This window comes from Canis aureus, chromosome 20 (assembly GCF_053574225.1).
Source record: "Canis aureus isolate CA01 chromosome 20, VMU_Caureus_v.1.0, whole genome shotgun sequence".
Classification (NCBI taxonomy): Eukaryota; Metazoa; Chordata; class Mammalia; order Carnivora; family Canidae; genus Canis; species Canis aureus.
The window spans coordinates 3340046-3367228 of NC_135630.1; positions in this window are offsets into that span (position 1 = coordinate 3340046).

The window sequence follows — 27183 nt, forward strand, 5'->3', positions numbered from 1 at the left end:
ATGCAGCTAGTTGACAGCTGGCTTCAAGACATGCTTCCCTGTGAGAGCTGAGGACTGGGCAGAACCCTCCCGCATCCTGTCTGACTGTAGGAGTAGCTGCTAACATCCTAATGTTAGTGGCTGGGAGAGGTTGCGGGAAAAGCATGTGTGAGCACTGGGCCTGAACTCCCGTATATCTGAGTTGAATACAGCGATTTCCAATGGCCTTCTTCAATCACAGTGTAGCTAGCTTCCAACTCCCATGTCCGAGTGGGTAGCAGACATCTGCCTCCCATGCATACACACTTCTGAGAGTTGAGCTTATGGCCTGTACCTCCACATCCAGCCTGCTGGTACCCTTGGCTTCTAAAAGGCCTAGGCTCGCTGTTTGACGGAAGTGCTGGGAGAGGTAATTGGAATCACCCGGCACACAAGACTAGTGCCTCCAAGCTCAGTTCAGCGATTTCCTAGTAATTCCTGTGGTAGACTGGTGCTACATAATAAGTTCCATACATGAGAGGGTAGCGGAACGCCTTGTCCAAAACCATCTTACTTCTGAGAGTTGAGCTCAGCCTCAGTCCCTCACAGTTCCACACTGCCCGCAGAGTGAGTTTCGCAGGTCTTCAGCAGAGACGTTTGCCAGAGGCTTCTGAGACGCAGGGTAACAATGCAGACCTGGAGGGTATCCCCAGGTGCAGTCGACTGGTAATCTTGGAACCTCCTGACTCAGAATACTGCTACCTTCTCAATGCCAAGGGAATGCAGCTAGTTGACAGCTGGCTTCAAGACATGCTTCCCTGTGAGAGCTGAGGACAGGGCAGAACCCTCCCGCATGCTGCCTGACTGTAGGAGTAGCTGCTAACATCCTTATGTTAGTGGCTGGGAGAGGTTGCGGGAAAAGCATGTGTGTGCACTGGGCCTGAAATATCGTGTATCTGAGTTGAATACAGCGATTTCCAACGGTTTTCCTCAACCAGAGTGTAGCTAGGTACCAAATCCCATGTACGAGCGGGTAGCAGATATCTGCCTCCCATGCATACACACTTCTGAGATTTGAGCTTATGGCCTTTACCTCCAAAGCCAGCCTGCTGGTACCCTTGGCTTCTAAAAGGCCTAGGCTCGCTGTTTGACGGAATTGCTGGGAGAGGTAATTGGAATCACCCGGCACACAAGACTATTGCCTCCAAGCTCAGTTCAGCGATTTCCTAGTAATTCCTGTGGTAGACTGGTGCTACATACTAAGTTCCATACGTGAGAGGGTAGCTGAACGCCTTGTCCAAAACCATCTTACTTCTGAGAGTTGAGCTCAGCCTCAGTCCCTCACAGTTCGACACTGCCTGCAGAGTGAGTTTCGCAGGTCTTCAGCAGAGACGTTTGCCAGAGGCTTCTGAGACGCAGGGTAACAATGCAGACCTGGAGGGTATCCCCAGGTGCAGTCGACTGGTAATCTTGGAACCTCCTGACTCAGAATACTGCTACCTTCTCACTGCCATAGGAGTGAAGCTAGTTGACAGCTGGCTTCAAGACATGCTTCCCTGTGAGAGCTGAGGACAGGGCAGAACCCTCCCGCATGCTGCCTGACTGTAGGAGTAGCTGCTAACATCCTTATGTTAGTGGCTGGGAGAGGTTGCGGGAAAAGCATGTGTGAGCACTGGGCCTGAACTCCCGTGTATCTGAGGTGAATACAGCGATTTCCAACGGCTTTCCTCAACCAGAGTGTAGCTAGGTTCCAAATCCCATGTACGAGCGGGTAGCAGACATCTGCCTCCCATGCATACACACTTCTGAGAGTTGAGCTTATGGCCTGTACCTCCACATCCAGCCTGCTGGTACCCTTGGCTTCTAAAAGGCCTAGGCTCGCTGTTTGACGGAAGTGTTGGGAGAGGTAATTGGAATCACCCGGCACACAAGACTAGTGCCTCCAAGCTCAATTCACGGTTTCCCTGTAATTCTTGTGGTAGACAGGTGCTACATACTAAGTTCCATACGTGAGAAGGTAGCTGAACGCCTTGACCAAAAGCATCTTACTTCTGAGAGTTGAGCTCAGCCTCAGTAACTCACAGTTCCACATTGCCTGCAGAGTGAGTTTCACAGGTCTTCAGCAGAGATGATTGCCAGAGGTTTCTGAGTACAAGTTAACAATGCAGACCTGGAGGGTATCTCCAGGTGCAGTAGAGTGGTAATCTTGGCACCTCCTGACTCAGAATACTGCTACCTTCACACTGCTATAGGAATGCAGCTAGTTGACAGCTGGCTTCAAGACATGCTTCCCAGTGAGAGCTGAGGACAGGGCAGAACCCTCCCGCATCCTGCCTGACTGTAGGAGTAGCTGCTAACATCCTAATGTTAGTGGCTGGGAGAGGTTGCGGGAAAAGCATGTGTGAGCACTGGGCCTGAACTCCCGTGTATCTGAGTTGAATACAGCGATTTCCAATGGCCTTCTTCAATCACAGTGTAGCTAGGTTCCAACTCCCATGTCCGAGTGGGTAGCAGACATCTGCCTCCCATGCATACACACTTCTGAGAGTTGAGCTTATGGCCTTTACCTCCACATCCACCCTGCTGGTACCCTTGGCTTCTAAAAGGCCTAGGCTCGCTGTTTGACGGAAGTGCTGGGAGAGGTAATTGGAATATCCCGGCACACAAGACGAGTGCCTCCAAGCTCAATTCACGATTTTCCAGTAATTCTTGTGGTAGACTGGTGCTACATACTAAGTTCCATACGTGAGAAGGTAGCTGAACGCCTTGTCCAAAAGCATCTTACTTCTGAGAGTTGAGCTCAGCCTCAGTCCCAGCAGTTCCACACTGCCTGCAGAGTGAGTTTCACACGTCTTCACCAGAGACGCTTACCAGAGGCTTCTGAGACGAAGGGTAACAATGCATACCTGGAGGGTATCTCCAGGTGCAGTAGAGTGGTAATCTTGGAATCTCCTGTCTCAGAGTACTGCTACCTTCTCTCTGCCATATGAATGCAGCTAGTTGACAGCTGACTTCAAGACATGCTTCCCTGGGAGAGCTGAGGACAGGGCAGAACCCTCCCGCATCCTGCCTGACTGTAGGAGTAGCTGCTAACATCCTTATGTTAGTGGCTGGGAGAGGTTGCGGGAAAAGCATGTGTGAGCACTGGGCCTGAACTCCCGTGTATCTGAGTTGAATACAGCGATTTCCAACAGCTTTCCTCAACCAGAGTGTAGCTATGTTCCAAATCCCATGTACGAGCGGGTAGCAGACATCTGCCTCCCATGCATACACACTTCTGAGAGTTGAGCTTATGGCCTGTACCTCCACATCCAGCCTGCTGGTACCCTTGGCTTCTAAAAGGCCTAGGCTCGCTGTATGACGGAAGTGTTGGGAGAGGTAATTGGAATTACCCGGCAAAAAAGACTAGTGCCTCCAAGCTCAATTCACGATTCCCAGTAATTCTTGTGGTAGACAGGTGCTACATACTAAGTTCCATACGTGAGAAGGTAGCTGAACGCCTTGTCCAAAAGCATCTTACTTCTGAGAGTTGAGCTCAGCCTCAGTCCCTCACAGTTCCACACTGCCTTCAGAGTGAGTTTCGCAGGTCTTCAGCAGAGACGATTGCCAGAGGCTTCTGAGTACAAGTTAACAATGCAGACCTGAAGGGTATCTCCAGGTGCAGTAGAGTGGTAATCTTGGACATCCTGACTCAGAACACTGCTACCTTCTCACTGCTATAGGAATGCAGCTAGTTGACAGCTCGCTTCAAGACATGCTTCCCTGTGAGAGCTGAGGACAGGGCAGAACCCTCCCGCATGCTGCCTGACTGTAGGAGTAGCTGCTAACATCCTAATGTTAGTGGCTGGGAGAGGTTGCGGGAAAAGCATGTGTGAGCACTGGGCGTGAACTCCCGTGTATCTGAGTTGAATACAGCGATTTCCAACGGCTTTCCTCAACCAGAGTGTAGCTAGGTTCCAAATCCCATGTACGAGCGGGTAGCAGACATCTGTCTCCAATGCATACACACTTCTGAGAGTTGAGCTTATGGCCTTTACCTCCACATCCACCCTGCTGGTACCCTTGGCTTATAAAAGGCCTAGCATGGCTGTTTGACGGAAGTGTTGGGAGAGTTAATTGGAATCACCCGGCACACAAGACTAGTGCCTCCAAGCTCAGTCCAGCGATTTCCTAGTAATTCCTGTGGTAGACTGGTGCTACATACTAAGTTCCATACGTGAGAGGGTAGCTGAACGCCTTGTCCAAAAGCATCTTACTTCTGAGAGTTGAGCTCAGCCTCAGTCCCTCACAGTTCCACACTGCCTGCAGAGTGAGTTTCGCAGGTCTTCAGCAGAGACGTTTGCCAGAGGCTTCTGAGACGCAGAGTAACAATGCAGACCTGGAGGGTATCCCCAGGTGCAGTAGACTGGTAATCTTGGAACCTCCTGACTCAGAATACTGCTACCTTCTCACTGCCATAGGAATGCAGCTAGTTGACAGCTGGCTTTAAGACATGCTTCCCTGTGAGAGCTGAGGACAGGGCAGAACCCTCCCGCATCCTGCCTGACTGTAGGAGTAGCTGCTAACATCCTAATGTTAGTGGCTGGGAGAGGTTGCGGGAAAAGCATGTGTGAGCACTGGGCCTGAACTCCCGTGTATCTGAGTTGAATACAGCGATTTCCAATGGCCTTCTTCAATCACAGTGTAGCTAGTTTCCAACTCCCATGTCCGAGTGGGTAGCAGACATCTGCCTCCCATGCATACACATTTCTGAGAGTTGAGCTTGTGGCCTGTACCTCCACATCCAGCCTGCTGGTACCCTTGGCTTCTAAAAGGCCTAGACTCGCTGTTTGACGGATATGTTGGGAGAGGTAATTGGAATCACACGGCACATAAGACTAGTGCCTCCAAGCTCAATTCACGATTTCCCAGTAATTCTTGTGGTAGGCAGGTGCTACATACTAAGTTCCATACGTGAGAAGGTAGCTGAACGCCTTGTCCAAAATCATCTTACTTCTGAGAGTTGAGCTCAGCCTCAGTCCCTCACAGTTCCACACTGCCTGCAGAGTGAGTTTCGCAGGTCTTCAGCAGAGACGATTGCCAGAGGCTTCTGAGTACAAGTTAACAATGCAGACCTGGAGGGTATCTCCAGGTGCAGTAGAGTGGTAATCTTGGACTTCCTGACTCAGAATACTGCTACCTTCTCACTGCTATAGGAATGCAGCTAGTTGACAGTTGGCTTCAAGACATGCTTCCCTGTGAGAGCTGAGGACAGGGCAGAACCCTCCCGCATCCTGCCTGACTGTAGGAGTAGCTGCTAACATCCTAATGTTAGTGGCTGGGAGAGGTTGCGGGAAAAGCATGTGTGAGCACTGGGCCTGAACTCCCGTGTACCTGAGTTGAATACAGCGATTTCCAACGGCTTTCCTCAACCAGAGTGTAGCTAGGTTACAAATCCCATGTACGAGCGGGTAGCAGACATCTGCCTCCAATGCATACACACTTCTGAGAGTTGAGCTTATGGCCTGTACCTCCACATCCAGCCTGCTGGTACCCTTGGCTTCTAAAAGGCCTAGGCTCGCTGTTTGACGGAAGTGCTGGGAGAGGTAATTGGAATCACCCGGCACACAAGACTAGTGCCTCCAAGCTCAGTTCAGCGATTTCCTAGTAATTCCGGTGGTAGACTGGTGCTACATACTAAGTTCCATACGTGAGAGGGTAGCTGAACGCCTTGTCCAAAACCATCTTACATCTGAGAGTTGAGCTCAGCCTCAGTCCCTCACAGTTCTACACTGCCTGCAGAGTGAGTTTCGCAGGTCTTCAGAAGAGACGTTTGCCAGAGTCTTCTGAGACGCAGGGTAACAATGCAGACCTGGAGGGTATCCCCAGGTGCAGTCGACTGGTAATCTTGGAACCTCATGACTCAGAATACTGCTACCTTCTCACTGCCATAGGAATGCAGCTAGTTGACAGCTGGCTTCAAGACATGCTTCCCTGTGAGAGCTGAGGACAGGGCAGAACCCTCCCGCATGCTGCCTGACTGTAGGAGTAGCTGCTAACATCCTTATGTTAGTGGCTGGGAGAGGTTGCGGGAAAAGCATGTGTGAGCACTGGGCCTGAACTCCCGTGTATCTGAGTTGAACACAGCGATTTCCAACGGCTTTCCTCAACCAGAGTGTAGCTAGGTTCCAAATCCCATGTATGAGCGTGTAGCAGACATCTGCCTCCCATGCATACACACTTCTGTGAGTAGAGCTTATGGCCTGTACCTCCACATCCAGCCTGCTGGTACCCTTGGCTTCTAAAAGGCCTAGGCTCGCTGTTTGACGGAAGTGCTGGGAGAGGTAATTGGAATCTCCCGGCACACAAGACGAGTGCCTCCAAGCTCAATTCACGATTTCCCAGTAATTCTTGTGGTAGACAGGTGCTACATTCTAAGTTCCGTATGTGAGAAGGTAGCTGAACGCCTTGTCCAAAAGCATCTTACTTCTGAGAGTTGAGCACACCCTCAGTCCCTCACACTTCCACACTGCCTGCAGAGTGAGTTTGACACGTCTTCACCAGAGACGATTGCCAGAGGCTTCTGAGTACAAGTTAACAATGCAGACCTGGAGGGTATCTCCAGGTGCAGTAGAGTGGTAATCTTGGAACCTCCTGACTCAGAGTACTGATACCTTCTCACTGCCATAGGAATGCAGCTAGTTGACAGCTGGCTTCAAGACATGCTTCCCTGTGAGAGCTGAGGACAGGGCAGAACCCTCCCGCATCCTGCCTGACTGTAGGAGTATCCTCTAACATCCTAATGTTAGTGGCTGGGAGAGGTTGCGGGAAAAGCATGTGTGAGCACTGGGCCTGAACTCCTGTGTATCTGAGTTGAATAGAGCGATTTCCAATGGCCTTCTTCAATCACAGTGTAGCTAGGTTCCAACTCCCATGTCCGAGTGGGTAGCAGACATCTGCCTCCCATGCATACACACTTCTGAGAGTTGAGCTTATGGCCTGTACCTCCACATCCAGCCTGCTGGTACCCTTGGCTTCTAAAAGGCCTAGGCACGCTGTTTGACGGAAGTGCTGGGAGAGGTAATTGGAATCACCCGGCACACAAGACTAGTGCCTCCAAGCTCAGTTCAGCGATTTCCTAGTAATTCCTGTGGTAGACTGGTGCTACATACTAATTTCCATACGTGAGAGGGTAGCTGAACGCCTTGTCCAAAACCATCTTACTTCTGAGAGTTGAGCTCAGCCTCAGTCCCTCACAGTTCCACACTGCCTGCAGAGTGAGTTTCGCAGGTCTTCAGCAGAGACGTTTGCCAGAGGCTTCTGAGACGCAGGGTTACAATGCAGCCCTGGAGGGTATCCCCAGGTGCAGTCGACTGGTAATCTTGGACCATCCTGACTCAGAATACTGCTACCTTCTCACTGCCATAGGAATGCAGCTAGTTGACAGCTGCCTTCAAGACATGCTTCCCTGTGAGAGCTGAGGACAGGGCAGAACCGTCCCGCATCCTGCCTGACTGTAGGAGTAGCTGCTAATATCCTAATGTTAGTGGCTGGGAGAGGTTGCGGGAAAAGCATGTGTGAGCACTGGGCCTGAACTCCCGCGTATGTGAGTTGAATAGAGCGATTTCCAATGGCCTTCTTCAATCACAGTGTAGCTAGGTTCCAACTCCCATGTCCGAGTGGGTAGCAGACATCTGCCTCCCATGCATACACACTTCTGAGAGTTGAGCTTATGGCCTGTACCTCCACATCCAGCCTGCTGGTACCCTTGGCTTCTAAAAGGCCTAGGCTCGCTTTTTGACGGAAGTGCTGGGAGAGGTAATTGGAATCACCCGGCACACAAGACTAGTGCCTCCAAGCTCAGTTCAGCGATTTCCTAGTAATTCCTGTGTTAGACTGGTGCTACATACTAAGTTCCATACGTGAGAGGGTAGCTGAACGCCTTGTCCAAAACCATCTTACATCTGAGAGTTGAGCTCAGCCTCAGTCCCTCACAGTTCCACACTGCCTGCAGAGTGAGTTTCGCAGGTCTTCAGCAGAGACGTTTGCCAGAGGCTTCTGAGACGCAGGGTAACAATGCAGACCTGGAGGGTATCCCCAGGTACAGTCGACTGGTAATCTTGGAACCTCCTGACTCAGAATACTGCTACCTTCTCACTGCCATAGGAATGCAGCTAGTTGACAGCTAGCTGGCTTCAAGACATGCTTCCCTGAGAGAGCTGAGGACAGGGCAGAACCCTCCCGCATGCTGCCTGACGGTAGGTGTAGCTGCTAACATCCTAATGTTAGTGGCTGGGAGATGATGCGGGAAAAGCATGTGTGAGCACTGGGACTGAACTCCCGTGTATCTGAGTTGAATACAGCGGTTTCCAACGGCTTTCCTCAACCACAGTGTAGCTAGGTTCCAAATCCCATGTACGAGCGGGTAGCAGACATCTGCCTCCCATGCATACACACTTCTGAGAGTTGAGCTTATGGCCTGTACCTCCACAGCCAGCCTGCTGGTACCCTTGGCTTCTAAAAGGCCTAGGCTCGCTGTTTGACGGAAGTGCTGCGAGAGGTAATTGGAATCTCCCGGCACACAAGACGAGTGCCTCCAGGCTCAATTCACGATTTCCCAGTAATTCTTGTGGTAGACAGGTGCTACATACTAAGTTCCATATGTGAGATGGTAGCTGAACGCCTTGTCCAAAAGCATCTTACTCTGAGAGTTGAGCCCACCCTCAGTCCCTCAGAGTTCCACACTGCCTGCAGATTGAGTTTCACACGTCTTCACCAGAGACGATTACCAGAGGCTTCTGAGTACAAGCTAACAATGCAGACCTGGAGGGTATCTCCAGGTGCAGTAGAGTGGTAATCTTGGAACCTCCTGACTCAGAGTACTGCTACCTTCTCACTGCCATAGGAATGCAGCTAGTTGACAGCTGGCTTCAAGACATGCTTCCCTATGAGAGCTGAGGACAGGGCAGAACTCTCCCGCATCCTGCCTGACTGTAGGAGTAGCTGCTAACATCCTTATGTTAGTGGCTGGGAGAGGTTGCGGGAAAAGCATGTGTGAGCACTGGGCCTGAACTCCCGTGTATCTGAGTTGAATACAGCGATTTCCAATGGCCTTCTTCAATCACAGTGTAGCTAGGTTCCAACTCCCATGTCCGAGTGGGTAGCAGACATCTGCCTCCCATGCATACACACTTCTGAGAGTTGAGCTTATGGCCTGTACCTCCACAGCCAGCCTGCTGGTACCCTTGGCTTCTAAAAGGCCTAGGCTCGCTGTTTGACGGAAGTGCTGGGAGAGGTAATTGGAATCACCCGGCACACAAGACGAGTGCTCCAAGCTCAATTCACGATTTCCCAGTAATTCTTGTTGTAGACAGGTGCTACATACTAAGTTCCATATGTGAGAGGGTAGCTGAACGCCTTGTCCAAAACCATCTTACTTCTGAGAGTTGAGCTCAGCCTCAGTCCCTCACAGTTCGACACTGCCTGCAGACTGAGTTTCGCAGGTCTTCAGTAGAGACGTTTGCCAGAGGCTTCTGAGACGCAGGGTAACAATGCAGACCTGGAGCTTATCCCCAGGTGCAGTCGACTGGTAATCTTGGAACCTCCTGACTCAGAATACTGCTACCTTCTCACTGCCATAGGAGTGAAGCTAGTTGACTGCTGGCTTCAAGACATGCTTCCCTGTGAGAGCTGAGGACAGGGCAGAACCCTCCCGCATGCTGCCTGACTGTAGGAGTAGCTGCTAACATCCTTATGTTAGTGGCTGGGAGAGGTTGCGGGAAAAGCATGTGTGAGCACTGGGCCTGAACTCCCGTGTATCTGAGGTGAATACAGCGATTTCCAACGGCTTTCCTCAACCAGAGTGTAGCTAGGTTCCAAATCCCTTGTACGAGCGCGTAGCAGACATCTGCCTCCCATGCATACACACTTCTGAGAGTTGAGCTTATGGCCTGTACCTCCACAGCCAGCCTGCTGGTACCCTTGGCTTCTAAAAGGCCTAGGCTCGCTGTTTGAAGCAAGTGCTGCGAGAGGTAATTGGAATCTCCCGGCACACAAGACGAGTGCCTCCAAGCTCAATTCACGATTTCCCAGTAATTCTTGTGGTAGACAGGTGCTACATACTAATTTCCATATGTGAGAAGGTATCTGAAAGCCTTGTCCAAAAGCATCTTACTTCTGAGTGTTGAGCACACCCTCAGTCCCTCACACATCCACACTGCCTGCACAGTGAGTTTCACACGTCTTCACCAGATACGATTGCCAGAGGCTTCTGAGTACAAGTTAACAATGCAGACCTGGAGGGTATCTCCAGGTGCAGTAGAGTGTTAATCTTGGAACCTCCTGACTCAGAGTACTGCTACATTCTCACTGCCATAGGAATGCAGCTAGTTGACAGCTGGCTTCAAGACATGCTTCCCTGTGAGAGCTGAGGACAGGGCAGAACCCTCCCGCATCCTGCCTGACTGTAGGAGTAGCTGCTAACATCCTAATGTTAGTGGCTGGGAGAGGTTGCGGGAAAAGCATGTGTGAGCACTGGGCCTGAACTCCAGTGTATCTGAGTTGAATACAGCGATTTCCAATGGCCTTCTTCAATCACAGTGTAGCTAGGTTCCATCTCCCATGTCCGAGTGGGTAGCAGACATCTGCCTCCCATGCATACACACTTCTGAGAGTTGAGCTTATGGCCTGTACCTCCACATCCAGCCTGCTGGTACCCTTGGCTTCTAAAAGGCCTAGGCTCGCTGTTTGACGGAAGTGCTGGGAGAGGTAATTGGAATCACCCGGCACACAAGACTAGTGCCTCCAAGCTCAGTTCAGCGATTTCCTAGTAATTCCTGTGGTAGACTGGTGCTACATACTAAGTTCCATACGTGAGAGGGTAGCTGAACGCCTTGTCCAAAACCATCTTACTTCTGAGAGTTGAGCTCAGCCTCAGTCCCTCACAGTTCCACACTGCCTGCAGAGTGAGTTTCGCAGGTCTTCAGCAGAGACGTTTGCCAGAGGCTTCTGAGACGCAGGGTAACAATGCAGACCTGGAGGGTATCCCCAGGTGCAGTCGACTGGTAATCTTGGAACCTCCTGACTCAGAATACTGCTACCTTCTCACTGCCATAGGAGTGAAGCTAGTTGACAGCTGGCTTCAAGACATGCTTCCCTGTGAGAGCTGAGGACAGGGCAGAACCCTCCCGCATGCTGCCTGACTGTAGGAATAGCTGCTAACATCCTTATGTTAGTGGCTGGGAGAGGTTGCGGGAAAAGCATGTGTGAGCACTGGGCCTGAACTCCCGTGTATCTGAGGTGAATACAGCGATTTCCAACGGCTTTCCTCAACCAGAGTGTAGCTAGGTTCCAAATCCCTTGTACGAGCGGGTAGCAGACATCTGCCTCCCATTGATAAACACTTCTGAGAGTTGAGCTTATGGCCTGTACCTCCACAGGCAGCCTGCTGGTACCCTTGGCTTCTAAAAGGCCTAGGCTCGCTGTTTGACGCAAGTGCTGGGAGAGGTAATTGGAATCACCCGGCACACAAGACTAGTGCCTCCAAGCTCAGTTCAGCGATTTCCTAGTAATTCCTGTGGTAGACAGGTGCTACATACTTAGTTCCATATGTGAGAAGGTAGCTGAACGCCTTGTCCAAAAGCATCTTACTTCTGAGAGTTGAGCACACCCTCAGTCCCTCACACTTCCACACTGCCTGCAGAGTGAGTTTCAGACGTCTTCACTAGAGACGATTGCCAGAGGCTTCTGAGTACAAGTTAACAATGCAGACCTGGAGGGTATCTCCAGGTGCAGTAGAGTGGTAATCTTGGAACCTCCTGACTCAGAGTACTACTACCTTCTCACTGCCATAGGAATGCAGCTAGTTGACAGCTGGCTTCAAGACATGCTTCCCTGTGAGAGCTGAGGACAGGGCAGAACCCTCCCGCATCCTGCCTGACTGTAGGAGTAGCTGCTAACATCCTAATGTTAGTGGCTGGGAGAGGTTGCGGGAAAAGCATGTGTGAGCACTGGGCCTGAACTCCCGTGTATCTGAGTTGAATACAGCGATTTCCAATGGCCTTCTTCAATCACAGTGTAGCTAGGTTCCAACTCCCATGTCCGAGTGGGTAGCAGACATCTGCCTCCCATGCATACACACTTCTGAGAGTTGAGCTTATGGCCTGTACCTCCACATCCAGCCTGCTGGTACCCTTGGCTTCTAAAAGGCCTAGGCTCGCTGTTTGACGGAAGTGCTGGGAGAGGTAATTGGAATCACCCGGCACACAAGACTAGTGCCTCCAAGCTCAGTTCAGCGATTTCCTAGTAATTCCTGTGGTAGACTGGTGCTACATACTAAGTTCCATACGTGAGAGTGTAGCTGAACGCCTTGTCCAAAACCATCTTACTTCTGAGAGTTGAGCTCAGCCTCAGTCCCTCACAGTTCCACACTGCCTGCAGAGTGAGTTTCGCAGGTCTTCAGCAGAGACGTTTGCCAGAGGCTTCTGAGACGCAGGGTAACAATGCAGACCTGGAGGGTATCCCCAGGTGCAGTCGACTGGTAATCTTGGAACCTCCTGACTCAGAATACTGCTACCTTCTCACTGCCATAGGAATGCAGCTAGTTGACAGCTAGCTGGCTTCAAGACATGCTTCCCTGAGAGAGCTGAGGACAGTGCAGAACCCTCCCGCATGCTGCCTGACTGTAGGAGTAGCTGCTAACATCCTAATATTAGTGGCTGGGAGATGTTGCGGGAAAAGCATGTGTGAGCACTGGGCCTGAACTCCCGTGTATCTGAGTTGAATACAGCGATTTCCAACGGCTTTCCTCAACCAGAGTGTAGCTAGGTTCCAAATCCCATGTACGAGCGGGAAGAAGACATCTGCCTCCCATGCATACACACTTCTGAGAGTTGAGCTTATGGCCTGTACCTCCACATCCAGCCTGCTGGTACCCTTGGCTTCTAAAAGGCCTAGGCTCGCTCTTTGACGGAAGTGCTGGGAGAGGTAATTGGAATCTCCCGGCACACAAGACGAGTGCTCCAAGGTCAATTCACGATTTCCCAGTAATTCCTGTGGTAGACAGGTGCTACATACTAAGTTCCATATGTGAGAAGGTAGCTGAACGCCTTGTCCAAAAGCATCTTACTTCTGAGAGTTGAGCTCAGCCTCAGTCCCTCACAGTTCCACACTGCCTGCAGAGTGTGTATCACATGTCTTCACCAGAGACGATTGCCAGAGGCTTCTGAGTACAAGTTAACAATGCAGACCTGGAGGGTATCTCCAGGTGCAGTAGAGTGGTAATCTTGGAACATCCTGACTCAGAGTACTGCCAACTTCTCACTGCCATAGGAATGGAGCTAGTTGACAGCTGGCTTCAAGACATGCTTCCCTGTGAGAGCTGAGGACAGGGCAGAACCCTCCCGCATCCTGCCTGACTGTAGGAGTAGCTCCTAACATCCTTATGTTAGTGGCTGGGAGAGGTTGCGGGAAAAGCATGTGTGAGCACTGGGCCTGAACTCCCGTGTATCTGAGTTGAATACAGAGATTTAAATGACCTTTTTAATCACAGTGTAGCTACGTTCCAACTCCCATGTCCGAGTGGGTAGCAGACATCTGCCTCCCATGCATACACACTTCTGAGAGTTGAGCTTATGGCCTGTACCTCCACATCCAGCCTGCTGGTACCCTTGGGTTCTAAAAGGCCTAGGCTCGCTGTTTGACGGAAGTGCTGGGAGAGGTAATTGGAATCACCCGGCACACAAGACTGGTGCCTCCAAGCTCATTTCAGAGATTTCCTAGTAATTCCTGTGGTAGACTGGTGTACATACTAAGTTCCATACGTGAGAGGGTAGCTGAACGCCTTGTCCAAAACCATCTTACTTCTGAGAGTTGAGCTCAGCCTCAGTCCCTCACAGTTCCACACTGCCTGCAGAGTGAGTTTCGCAGGTCTTCAGCAGAGACGTTTGCCAGAGGCTTCTGAGACGCAGGGTAACAATGCAGACCTGGAGGGTATCCCCAGGTGCAGTCGACTGGTAATCTTGGAACCTCCTGACTCAGAATACTGCTACCTTCTCACTGCCATAGGAATGCAGCTAGTTGACAGCTGACTTCAAGACATGCTTCCCCGTGAGAGCTGAGGACAGGGCAGAACCCTCCCGCATGCTGCCTGACTGTAGGAGTAGCTGCTAACATCTTTATGTTAGTGGCTGGGAGAGGTTGCGGGAAAAGCATGTGTGAGCACTGGGCCTGAACTCCCGTGTACCTGAGTTGAATACAGCGATTTCCAACGGCTTTCCTCAACCAGAGTGTAGCTAGGTTCCAAATCCCATGTACGAGCGGGTAGCAGACATCTGCCTCCCATGCATACACACTTCTGAGAGTTGAGCTTATGGCCTGTACCTCCACAGCCAGCCTGCTGTTACCCTTGGCTTCTAAAAGGCCTAGGCTCGCTGTTTGGCGGAAGTGCTGGGAGAGGTAATTGGAATCACCCGGCACACAAGACTAGTGCCTCCAAGCTCAGTTCAGCGATTTCCTAGTAATTCCTGTGGTAGACTGGTGCTACATACTAAGTTCCATACGTGAGAGGGTAGCTGAACACCTTGTCCAAAACCATCTTACTTCTGAGAGTTGAGCTCAGCCTCAGTCCCTCACAGTTCCACACTGCCTGCAGAGTAGTTTCGCAGGTCTTCAGCAGAGACGTTTGCCAGAGGCTTCTGAGACGCAGGGTAACAATGCAGACCTGGAGGGTATCCCCAGGTGCAGTCGACTGGTAATCTTGGAACCTCCTGACTCAGAATACTGCTACCTTCTCACTGCCATAGGAATGCAGCTAGTTGACAGCTGGCTTCAAGACATGCTTCCCTGTGAGAGCTGAGGACAGGGCAGAACCCTCCCGCATGCTGCCTGACTGTAGGAGTAGCTGCTAACATCCTTATGTTAGTGGCTGGGAGAGGTTGCGGGAAAAGCATGTGTGAGCACTGGGCCTGAACTCCCGTGTATCTGAGTTGAATACAGCGATTTCCAACGGCTTTCCTCAACCAGAGTGTAGCTAGGATACAAATCCAATGTACGAGTGGGTAGCAGACATCTGCCTCCCATGCATACACACTTCTGAGAGTTGAGCTTATGGCCTGTACCTCCACATCCAGCCTGCTGGTACCCTTGGCTTCTAAAAGGCCTAGGCTCGCTGTTTGACAGAAGTGCTGGGAGAGGTAACTGGAATCTCCCGGCACACAAGACGAGTTCCTCCAAGCTCAATTCACGATTTCCCAGTAATTCTTGCGGTAGACAGGTGCTACATACTAAGTTCCATATGTGAGAAGGTAGCTGAACGCCTTGTCCGAAAGCATCTTACTTCTGAGAGTGAGCACACCCTCAGTCCCTCACACTTCCACACACCTGCAGAGTGAGTTTCACACGTCTTCACCAGGACGATTGCCAGAGGCTTCTGAGTACAAGTTAACAATGCAGACCTGGAGGGTATCTCCAGGTGCAGTAGAGCGGTAATCTTGGAACCTCCTGACTCAGAGTACTGCTAGTTTCTCACTGCCATAGGAATGGAGCTAGTTGACAGCTGGCTTCAAGACATGCTTCCCTGTGAGAGCTGAGGACAGGGCAGAACCCTCCCGCATCCTGCCTGACTGTAGTAGTAGCTGCTAACATCCTAATGTTAGTGGCTGGGAGAGGTTGCGGGAAAAGCATGTGTGAGCACTGGGCCTGAACTCCCGTGTATCTGAGTTGAATAAAACGATTTCCAATGGCCTTCTTTATCACAGTGTAGCTAGGTTCCAACTCCCATGTCCTAGTGGGTAGCAGACATCTGCCTCCCATGCATACACACTTCTGAGAGTTGAGCTTATGGCCTGTACCTCCACATCCAGCCTGCTGGTACCCTTGGCTTCTAAAAGGCCTAGGCTCGCTGTTTGACGGAAGTGCTGGGAGAGGTAATTGGAATCACCCGGCACACAAGACTAGTGCCTCCAAGCTCAGTTCAGCGATTTCCTAGTAATTCCTGTGGTAGACTGGTGCTACATACTAAGTTCCATACGTGAGAGGGTAGCTGAACGCCTTGTCCAAAACCATCTTACTTCTGAGAGTTGAGCTCAGCCTCAGTCCCTCACAGTTCGACACTGCCTGCAGAGTGAGTTTCGCAGGTCTTCAGCAGAGACGTTTGCCAGAGGCTTCTGAGACGCAGGGTAACAATGCAGACCTGGAGGGTATCCCCAGGTGCAGTCGACTGGTAATCTTGGAACCTCCTGACTCAGAATACTGCTACCTTCTCACTGCCATAGGAATGCAGCTAGTTGACAGCTGGCTTCAAAACATGCTTCCCGTGAGAGCTGAGGACAGGGCAGAACACTCCCGCATGCTGCCTGACTGTAGGAGTAGCTGCTAACATCCTTATGTTAGTGGCTGGGAGAGGTTGCGGGAAAAGCATGTGTGAGCACTGGGCCTGATCTCCCGTGTATCTGAGTTGAATACAGCGATTTCCAACGGCTTTCCTCAACCAGAGTGTAGCTAGGTTCCAAATCCCATGTACGAGCGGGTAGCAGACATCTGCCTCCCATGCATACACACTTCTGAGAGTTGAGCTTATGGCCTGTACCTCCACAGCCAGCCTGCTGGTACCCTTGGCTTCTAAAAGGCCTAGGCTCGCTGTTTGGCGGAAGTGCTGGGAGAGGTAATTGGAATCACCCGGCACACAAGACTAGTGCCTCCAAGCTCAGTTCAGCGATTTCCTCGTAATTCCTGTGGTAGACTGGTGCTACATACTAAGTTCCATACGTGAGAGGGTAGCTGAACGCCTTGTCCAAAACCATCTTACTTCTGAGAGTTGAGCTCAGCCTCAGTCCCTCACAGTTCCACACTGCCTGCAGAGTGAGTTTCGCAGGTCTTCAGCAGAGACGTTTGCCAGAGGCTTCTGAGACGCAGGGTAACAATGCAGACCTGGAGGGTTTCCCCAGGTGCAGTCGACTGGTAATCTTGGAACCTCCTGACTCAGAATACTGCTACCTTCTCATTGCCATAGGAATGCAGCTAGTTGACAGCTGGCTTCAAGACATGCTTCCCTGTGAGAGCTGAGGACAGGGCAGAACCCTCCCGCATGTTGCCTGACTGTAGGAGTAGCTGCTAACATCCTTATGTTAGTGGCTGGGAGAGGTTGCGGGAAAAGCATGTGTGAGCACTGGGCCTGAACTCCCGTGTATCTGAGTTGAATACAGCGATTTCCAACGTCTTCCTCAACCAGAGTGTAGCTAGGTTCCAAATCCCATGTACGAGCGGGTAGCAGACATCTGCCTCCCATGCATACACACTTCTGAGAGTTGAGCTTATGGCCTGTACCTCCACAGCCAGCCTGCTGGTACCCTTGGCTTCTAAAAGGCCTAGGCTCGCTGTTTGACGGAAGTGCTGGGAGAGGTAATTGGAATCTCCCGGCACACAAGACGAGTGCCTCCAAGCTCAATTCACGATTTCCCAGTAATTCTTGTGGTAGACAGGTGCTACATACTAAGTTCCATATGTGAGAAGGTAGCTGAACGCCTTGTCCAAAAGCATCTTACTTCTGAGAGTTGAGCACACCCTCAGTCCCTCACACTTCCACAGTGCCTGCAGAGTGAGTTTCACACGTCTTCACCAGGACGATTGCCAGAGGCTTCTGAGTACAAGTTAACAATGCAGACCTGGAGGGTATCTCCAGGTGCAGTAGAGTGGTAATCTTGGAACCTCCTGACTCAGAGTACTGCTACCTTCTCACTGTCATAGGAATGCAGCTAGTTGACAGCTGGCTTCAAGACATGCTTCCCTGTGAGAGCTGAGGACAGGGCAGAACCCTCCCGCATGCTACCTGACTGTAGTTGTAGCTGCTAACATCCTTATGTTAGTGGCTGGGAGAGGTTGCGGGAAAAGCATGTGTGAGCACTGGGCCTGAACTCCCGTGTATCTGAGTTGAATACAGCGATTTCCAACGGCTTTCCTCAACCAGAGTGTAGCTAGGTTCCAAATCCCATGTACGAGCGGGTAACAGATATCTGCCTCCCATGCATACACACTTCTGAGAGTTGAGCTTATGGCCTGTACCTCCACATCCAGCCTGCTGGTACCCTTGGCTTCTAAAAGGCCTAGGCTCACTGTTTGACGGAAGTGCTGGGAGAGGTAATTGGAATCACCCGGCACACAAGACTAGTGTCTCCTAGCTCAGTTCAGCGATTTCCTAGGTATTCCTGTGGTAGACTGGTGCTACATACTAAGTTCCATACGTGAGAGGGTAGCTGAACGCCTTGTCCAAAACCATCTTACTTCTGAGAGTTGAGCTCAGCCTCAGTCCCTCACAGTTCGACACTGCCTGCAGAATGAGTTTCGCAGGTCTTCAGCAGAGACGTTTGCCAGAGGATTCTGAGACGCAGGGTAACAATGCAGACCTGGAGGGCATCCCCAGGTGTAGTCGACTGGTAATCTTGGAACCTCCTGACTCAGAATACTGCTACCTTCTCACTGCCATAGGAATGCAGCTAGTTGACAGCTGGCTTCAAGACATGCTTCCCTGTGAGAGCTGAGGACAGGGCAGAACCCTCCCGCATGCTGCCTGACTGTAGGAGTAGCTGCTAACATCCTTATGTTAGTGGCTGGGAGAGGTTGCGGGAAAAGCATGTGTGAGCACTGGGCCTGAACGCCCGTGTACCTGAGTTGAATACAGCGATTTCCAACGGCTTTCCTCAACCAGAGTGTAGCTAGGTTCCAAATCACATGTACGAGCGGGTAGCAGACATCTGCCTCCCATGCATACACACTTCTGAGAGTTGAGCTTATGGCCTGTACCTCCACAGCCAGCCTGCTGGTACCCTTGGCTTCTAAAAGGCCTAGGCTCGCTGTTTGGCGGAAGTGCTGGGAGAAGTAATTGGAATCACCCGGCACACAAGACTAGTGCCTCCAAGCTCAGTTCAGCGATTTCCTAGTAATTCCTGTGGTAGACTGGTGCTACATACTAAGTTCCATACGTGAGAGGGTAGCTGAACACCTTGTCCAAAACCATCATACTTCTGAGAGTTGAGCTCAGCCTCAGTCCCTCACAGTTCCACACTGCCTGCAGAGTGAGTTTCGCAGGTCTTCAGCAGAGACGTTTGCCAGAGGCTTCTGAGACGCAGGGTAACAATGCAGACCTGGAGGGCATCCCCAGGTGCAGTCGACTGGTAATCTTGGAACCTCCTGACTCAGAATACTGCTACCTTCTCACTGCCATAGGAATGCAGCTAGTTGACAGCTGGCTTCAAGACATGCTTCCCTGTGAGAGCTGAGGACAGGGCAGAACCCTCCCGCATGCTGCCTGACTGTAGGAGTAGCTGCTAACATCCTTATGTTAGTGGCTGGGAGAGGTTGCGGGAAAAGCATGTGTGAGCTCTGGGCCTGAACTCCCGTGTATCTGAGTTGAATACAGCGATTTCCAACGGCTTTCCTCAACCAGAGTGTAGCTAGGTTCCAAATCCCATGTACGAGCGGGTAGCAGACATCTGCCTCCCATGCATACACACTTCTGAGAGTTGAGCTTATGGCCTGTACCTCCACAGCCAGCCTGCTGGTACCCTTGGCTTCTAAAAGGCCTAGGCTCGCTGTTTGGCGGAAGTGCTGGGAGAGGTAATTGGAATCACCCGGCACACAAGACTAGTGCCTCCAAGCTCAGTTCAGCGATTTCCTAGTAATTCCTGTGGTAGACTGGTGCTACATACTAAGTTCCATACGTGAGAGGGTAGCTGAACGCCTTGTCCAAAACCATCTTACTTCTGAGAGTTGAGCTCAGCCTCAGTCCCTCACAGTTCGACACTGCCTGCAGAGTGAGTTTCGCAGGTCTTCAGCAGAGACGTTTGCCAGAGGCTTCTGAGACGCAGGGTAACAATGCAGACCTGGAGGGTATCCCCAGGTGCAGTCGACTGGTAATCTTGGAACCTCCTGACTCAGAATACTGCTACCTTCTCACTGCCATAGGAATGCAGCTAGTTGACAGCTAGCTGGCTTCAAGACATGCTTCCCTGTGAGAGCTGAGGATAGGGCAGAACCCTCCCGCATGCTGCCTGACTGTAGGAGTAGCTGCTAACATCCTTATGTTAGTGGCTGGGACAGGTTGCGGGAAAAGCATGTGTGAGCACTGGGCCTGAACTCCCGTGTATCTGAGTTGAATACAGCGATTTCCAACGGCTTTCCTCAACCAGAGTGTAGCTAGGTTCCAAATCCCATGTACGAGCGGGTAGCAGACATCTGCCTCTCATGCATACACACTTCTGAGAGTTGAGCTTATGGCCTGTACCTCCACAGCCAGCCTGCTGGTACCCTTGGCTTCTAAAAGGCCTAGGCTCGCTGTTTGACGGAAGTGCTGGGAGAGGTAATTGGAATCTCCCGGCACACAAGACGAGTGCCTCCAAGCTCAATTCACGATTTCCCAGTAATTCTTGTGGTAGACAGGTGCTACATACTAAGTTCCATATGTGAGAAGGTAGCTGAAGGCCTTGTCCAAAAGCATCTTACTTCTGAGAGTTGAGCACACCCTCAGTCCCTCACACTTCCACACTGCCTGCAGAGTGAGTTTCACACGTCTTCACCAGAGACGATTGCCAGAGGCTTCTGAGTACAAGTTAACAATGCAGACCTGGAGGGTATCTCCAGGTGCAGTAGAGTGGTAATCTTGGAACATCCTGACTCAGAGTACTGCTACCTTCTCACTGCCATAGGAATGCAGCTAGTTGACAGCTGGCTTCAAGACATGCTTCCCTGTGAGAGCTGAGGACAGGGCAGAACCCTCCCGCATGCTGCCTGACTGTAGGAGTAGCTGCTAACATCCTAATGTTAGTGGCTGGGAGAGGTTGCGGGAAAAGCATGTGTGAGCACTGGGCCTGAACTCCCGTGTATCTTAGTTGAATACAGCGATTTCCAATGGCCTTCTTCAATCACAGTGTAGCTAGGTTCCAACTCCCATGTCCGAGTGGGTTGCAGACATCTGCCTCCCATGCATACACACTTCTGAGAGTTGAGCTTATGGCCTGTACCTCCACATCCAGCCTGCTGGTACCCTTGGCTTCTAAAAGGCCTAGGCTCGCTATTTGACGGAAGTGCTGGGAGAGGTAATTGGAATCACCCGGCACACAAGACTAGTGCCTCCAAGCTCAGTTCAGCGATTTCCTAGTAATTCCTGTGGTAGACTGGTGCTACATACTAAGTTCCATACGTGAGAGGGTAGCTGAACGCCTTGTCCAAAACCATCTTACTTCTGAGAGTTGAGCTCAGCCTCAGTCCCTCACAGTTCCACACTGCCTGCAGAGTGAGTTTCGCAGGTCTTCAGCAGAGACGTTTGCCAGAGGCTTCTGAGACGCAGGGTAACAATGCAGACCTGGAGGGTATCCCCAGGTGCAGTCGACTGGTAATCTTGGAACCTCCTGACTCAGAATACTGCTACCTTCTCACTGCCATAGGAATGAAGCTAGTTGACAGCTGGCTTCAAGACATGCTTCCCTGTGAGAGCTGAGGACAGGGCAGAACCCTCCCGCATGCTGCCTGACTGTAGGAGTATCTGCTAACATCCTTATGTTAGTGGCTGGGACAGGTTGCGGGAAAAGCATGTGTGAGCACTGGGCCTGAACTCCCGTGTATCTGAGTTGAATACAGCGATTTCCAACGGCTTTCCTCAACCAGAGTGTAGCTAGGTTCCAAATCCCATGTACGAGCGGGTAACAGATATCTGCCTCCCATGCATACACACTTCTGAGAGTTGAGCTTATGGCCTGTACCTCCACAGCCAGCCTGCTGGTACCCTTGGCTTATAAAAGGCCTAGGCTCGCTGTTTGACGGAAGTGCTGGGAGAGGTCATTGGAATTACCCGGCACACAAGACTAGTGCCTCCAAGCTCAGTTCAGCGATTTCCTAGTAATTCCTGTGGTAGACTGGTGCTACATACTAAGTTCCATACGTGAGAGGGTAGCTGAACGCCTTGTCCAAAACCATCTTACTTCTGAGAGTTGAGCTCAGCCTCAGTCCCTCACAGTTCGACACTGCCTGCAGAGTGAGTTTCGCAGGTCTTCAGCAGAGACGTTTGCCAGAGGCTTCTGAGACGCAGGGTAACAATGCAGACCTGGAGGGTATCCCCAGGTGCAGTCGACTGGTAATCTTGGAACCTCCTGACTCAGAATACTGCTACCTTCTCACTGCCATAGGAATGCAGCCAGTTGACAGCCTGCTTCAAGACATGCTTCCCTGTGAGAGCTGAGGACAGGGCAGAACCCTCCCGCATTTTGCCTGACTGTAGGAGTAGCTGCTAACATCCTTATATTAGTGGCTGGGAGAGGTTGCGGGAAAAGCATGTGTGAGCACTGGGCCTGAACACCCGTGTATCTGAGTTGAATACAGCGATTTCCAACGGCTTTCCTCAACCAGAGTGTAGCTAGGTTCCAAATCCCATGTACGAGCGGGTAGCAGACATCTGCCTCCCATGCATACACACTTCTGAGAGTTGAGCTTATGGCCTGTACCTCCACAGCCAGCCTGCTGGTACCCTTGGCTTCTAAAAGGCCTAGGCTCGCTGTTTGACGGAAGTGCTGGGAGAGGTAATTGGAATCTCCTGGCACACAATACGAGTGCGTCCAAGCTCAATTCACGATTTCCCAGTAATTCTTGTGGTAGACAGGTGCTACATACTAAGTTCCATATGTGAGAAGGTAGCTGAAGGCCTTGTCCAAAAGCATCTTACTTCTGAGAGTTGAGCACACCCTCAGTCCCTCACACTTCCACACTGCCTGCAGAGTGAGTTTCACACGTCTTCACCAGAGACGATTGCCAGAGGCTTCTGAGACGCAGGGTAACAATGCAGACCTGGAGGGTATCCCCAGGTGCAGTCGACTGGTAATCTTGGAACCTCCTGACTCAGAATACTGCTACCTTCTCACTGCCATAGGAATGCAGCTAGTTGACAGCTGGATTAAAGACCTGCTTCCCTGTGAGAGCTGAGGACAGGGCAGAACCCTCCCGCATGCTGCCTGACTGTAGGAGTAGCTGCTAACATCCTTATGTTAGTGGCTGGGAGAGGTTGCGGGAAAAGTATGTGTGAGCACTGGGCCTGAACTCCCGTGTATCTGAGTTTATTACAGCGATTTCCAACGGCTTACCTCAACCAAAGTGTATCTAGGTTCCAAATCCCATGTACGAGCGGGTAGCAGACATCTGCCTCCCATGCATACACACTTCTGAGAGTTGAGCTTATGGCCTGTACCTCCACAGCAAGCTTGCTGGTACCCTTGGCTTCTAGAAGGCCTAGGCTCGCTGTTTGTCGGAAGTGCTGGGAGAGGTAATTGGAATCTCCCGGCACACAAGACGAGTGTCTCCAAGCTCAATTCACGATTTCCCAGTAATTCTTGTGGTAGACAGGTGCTACATACTAAGTTCCATATGTGAGATTGTAGCTGAACGTCTTGTCCAAAAGCATCTTACTTCTGAGATTTGAGCCCACCCTCAGTCCCTCACACTTCCACACTGCCTGCAATGTGAGTTTCACACGTCTTCACCAGAGACGATTGCCAGAGGCTTCTGAGTACAAGTTAACAATGCAGACCTGGAGGGTATCTCCATGTGCAGTAGAGTGGTAATCTTGGAACCTCCTGACTCAGAGTACTGCTACCTTCTAACTGCCATAGTAATGCAGCTAGTTGACAGCTGGCTTCAAGACATGCTTCCCTGTGAGAGCTGAGGACAGGGCAGAACCCTCCCGCATCCTGCCTGACTGTAGGAGTAGCTGCTAACATCCTTATGTTAGTGGCTGGGAGTGGTTGCGGGAAAAGCATGTGTGAGCACTGGGACTGAACTCCCGTGTATGTGAGTTGAATACAGCGATTTCCAATGGCCTTCTTCAATCACAGTGTAGCTGGTTTCCAACTCCCATGTCCGAGTTGGTAGCAGACATCTGCCTCCCATGCATACACACTTCTGAGAGTTGAGCTTATGGCCTGTACCTCCACATCCAGCCTGCTGGTACCCTTGGCATCTAAAAGGCCTAGGCTCGCTGTTTGACGGAAGTGCTGGGAGAGGTACCTGGAATCACCCGGCACACAAGACTAGTGCCTCCAAGCTCAGTTCAGCGATTTCCTAGTAATTCCTGTGGTAGACTGGTGCTACATACTAAGTTCCATACGTGAGAGGGTAGCTGAACGCCTTGTCCAAAACCATCTTACTTCTGAGAGTTGAGCTCACCCTCTGTCCCTCACAGTTCCACACTGCCTGCAGAGTGAGTTTCGCAGGTCTTCAGCAGAGACGTCTGCCAGAGGCTTCTGAGACGCAGGGTAACAATGCAGACCTGGAGGTTATCCCCAGGTGCAGTCGACTGGTAATCTTGGAACCTCCTGATTCAGAATACTGGTACCTTCTCACTGCCATAGGAATGCAGCTAGTTGACAGCTGGCTTCAAGACATGCTTCCCTGTGAGAGCTGAGGACAGGGCAGAACCCTCCCGCATGCTGCCTGACTGTAGGAGTAGCTGCTAACATCCTTATATTAGTGGCTGGGAGATGTTGCGGGAAAAGCATGTGTGAGCACTGGGCATGAACTCCCGTGTATCTGAGTTGAATACAGCGATTTCCAACGGCTTTCCTCAACCAGAGTGTAGCTAGGTTCCAAATCCCATGTACGAGCGGGTAGCAGACATCTGCCTCCCATGCATACACACTTCTGAGAGTTGAGTTTATGGCCTGTACCTCCACAGCCAGCCTGCTGGTACCCTTGGCTTCTAAAAGGCCTAGGCTCGCTGTTTGACGGAAGTGCTGGGAGAGGTAATTGGAATCACCCGGCACACAAGACTAGTGCCTTCAAGCTCAGTTCAGCGATTTCCTAGTAATTCCTGTGGTAGACTGGTGCTACATACTAAGTTCCATACGTGAGAGGGTAGCTGAACGCCTTGTCCAAAACCATCTTACTTCTGAGAGTTGAGCTCAGCCTCAGTCCCTCACAGTTCCACACTGCCTGCAGAGTGAGTTTCGCAGGTCTTCAGCAGAGACGTTTGCCAGAGGCTTCTGAGACGCAGGGTAACAATGCAGACCTGGAGGGTATCCCCAGGTGCAGTCGACTGGTAATCATGGAACCTCCTGACTCAGAATACTGCTACCTTCTCACTGCCATAGGAATGCAGCTAGTTGACAGCTAGCTGGCTTCAAGACATGCTTCCCTGAGAGAGCTGAGGACAGGGAAGAACCCTCCGGCATGCTGCCTGACTGTAGGAGTAGCTGCTAACATCCTAATGTTAGTGGCTGGGAGATGTTGCGGGAAAAACATGTGTGAGCACTGGGCCTGAACTCCCGTGTATCTGAGTTGAATACAGCGATTTCCAACGGCTTTCCTCAACAAGAGTGTAGCTAGGTTCCAAATCCCATGTACGAGCGGGTAGCAGACATCTGCCTCCCATGCATACACACTTCTGAGAGTTGAGAGTATGGCCTGTACCTCCACAACCAGCCTGCTGGTACCCTTGGCTTCTAAAAGGCCTAGGCTCGCTGTTGACGGAAGTGCTGGGAGAGGTAATTGGAATCTCCCGGCACACAAGACGAGTGCCTCCAAGCTCAATTCACGATTTCCCAGTAATTCTTGTGGTAGACAGGTGCTACATACTAAGTTCCATATGTGAGAATGTGGCTGAACGCCTTGTCCAAAAGCATCTTACTTCTGAGAGTTGAGCCCACCCTCAGTCCCTCACAGTTCCACACTGCCTGCAGAGTGAGTTTCACACGTCTTCACCAGAGACGATTGCCAGAGGCTTCTGAGTACAAGTTAACAATGCAGACCTGGAGGGTATCTCCAGGTGCAGTAGAGTGGTAATCTTGGAACCTCCTGACTCAGAGTACTGCTACCTTCTCACTGCTATAGGAATGCAGCTAGTTGACAGCTGGCTTCAAGACATGCTTCCCTGTGAGAGCTGAGGACAGGGCAGAACCTTCCCGCATCCTGCCTGACTGTAGGAGTAGCTGCTAACATCCTAATGTTAGTGGCTGGGAGAGGTTGCGGGAAAAGCATGTGTGAGCACTGGGCCTGAACTCCCGTGTATCTGAGTTGAATACAGCGATTTCCAACGGCTTTCCTCAACCAGAGTTTAGCTAGGTTCCAAATCCCATGTACGAGCGGGTCGGAGACATCTGCCTACCATGCATACACACTTCTGAGAGTTGAGCTTATGGCCTGTACCTCCACAGCCATCCTGCTGGTACCCTTGTCTTCTAAAAGGCCTAGGCTCGCTCTTTGACGGAAGTGCTGGGAGAGGTAATTGGAATCACCCGGCACACAAGACTAGTGCCTCCAAGCTCAGTTCAGAGATTTCCTAGTAATTCCTGTGGTAGACTGGTGCTACATACTAAGTTCCATACGTGAGAGGGTAGCTGAACTCCTTGTCCAAAACCATCTTACTTCTGAGAGTTGAGCTCAGCCTCAGTCCCTCACAGTTCCACACTGCCTGCAGAGTGAGTTTCGCAGGTCTTCAGCAGAGACGTTTGCCAGAGGCTTCTGAGACGCAGGGTAACAATGCAGACCTGGAGGGTATCCCCAGGTGCAGTCGACTGGTAATCTTGGAACCTCCTGACTCAGAATACTGCTACCTTCTCACTGCCATAGGAATGCAGCTAGTTGACAGCTAGCTGGCTTCAAGACATGCTTCCCTGAGAGAGCTGAGGACAGGGAAGAACCCTCCCGCATGCTGCCTGACTGTAGGAGTAGCTGCTAACATCCTAATGTTAGTGGCTGGGAAATGTTGCGGGAAAAACATGTGTGAGCACTGGGCCTGAACTCCCGTGTATCTGAGTTGAATACAGCGATTTCCAACGGCTTTCCTCAACCAGAGTGGAGCTAGGTTCCAAATCCCATGTACGAGCGGGTAGCAGACATCTGCCTCCAATGCATACACACTTCTGAGAGTTGAGCTTATGGCCTGAACCTCCACATCCCGCCTGCTGGTACCCTTGGCTTCTAAAAGGCCTAGGCTCGCTGTTTGACGGAAGTGCTGCGAGAGGTAATTGGAATCTCCAAGCACACAAGACGAGTGCCTCCCAGCTCAATTCACGATTTCCCAGTAATTCTTGTGGTAGACAGGTGCTACATACTAAGTTCCATATGTGAGAAGGTAGCTGAACGCCTTGTCCAAAAGCATCTTACTTCTGAGAGTTGAGCACACCCTCAGTCCCTCACACTTCCACACTGCCTGCAGAGTGAGTTTCACACGTCTTCACCAGAGACGATTGCCAGAGGCTTCTGAGTACAAGTTAA